Genomic DNA, 1180 nt, shown 5'->3' on the forward strand with positions numbered 1-1180 from the left:
ATATCATAAATTTTGTGTTTCTAGTTCAGCTTTCGTCACTCGAAAATTTTACCTCAAAGAGGTGTTTTATTTGATATCAATTATTTTGGGGTAGCAAATTTAAAATCGACGAAAATACAAACAATAAACTAAATGTTTTATTTTTCTCATGTAAATTGCTAAAAATATTCTCTAAATCTAAAATATGTATTCAAATCGATGTGTCCATTGAAACACATAGTTTTTCGAATACGGAATAAAATGAAAAAGGATGATCAAGGATATGATGATATCAAGGATGAATGTATTCGAAAAAATAAAAAATAAATATGAGAAATGATGTAAACTTATCAACTTGGTACCAACTTTGGATACAATAAACAACTGTATTCATCTGATTGCCTGATTGCCTCGTAGTTTAATTGTTGTTAAGATTTCTACTGGGTGTGGGGCGCACACATGTGCTTTTTTTAAGAAGTTTTACTTCTATCACGTGTACGGTGTTGCTCTCGTGCTATTAAACTAATGATTTTTTCTCAAGCAGTTTTGCTCAGTGGCATTTTATACATATGTATGTAAGTAGTAGCGGCACACTGGGTGAACTAAATGCATTCATACATAAATATTTATGTACAACTATAGGTAAATACCAGGGAGGTTAAGTGCGGGTGATAAACCCATGTAGCATAGTTAAATACTGTGTACATACCTACAATTAAAATGGGGAAGAATGTTACAATTTCGGCATGTGACTGAAAAAAACTCTAAAATACACACAAATTGTGGTTTCCAAGGCATGTACGAAGTGATTAGCACAGCTGCATCCTTCAACTTGTCAACTCGCGGGAAATTCCCCGATTTGCAGGGAATTTCGGTTTAAGTGGCAATCGGGGAATGGGCGATTTCTTCGGGGAACTGGGTATGTTATTTTTATATCTTAAAGTAACCAAATTAGATGGATATGTTAATTTTTAACCATTTGACTCTTTTTGGAGCGACATTTTTTCAATTTGAATCGCAATATCTCCACAACGAGAATTTTCCAGATATAAGCTATATACCAGACGAAAGCTAAGGTTTTGGGCTAGACTCGTGCAAACATAGAATAGAATCGACTGACCAGTTTCTGAGGAAATGCCCGAAATCTCTATTTTCAGCAGCCCGATTTTTAATTTTCAGGCGATAACGTTATGGCGTATTT

Source organism: Rhagoletis pomonella, unplaced genomic scaffold (genome assembly GCF_013731165.1).
Source record: "Rhagoletis pomonella isolate Grant_MI unplaced genomic scaffold, Rhpom_1.0 Rhpom_scaffold_02136, whole genome shotgun sequence".
Taxonomy (NCBI): Eukaryota; Metazoa; Arthropoda; class Insecta; order Diptera; family Tephritidae; genus Rhagoletis; species Rhagoletis pomonella.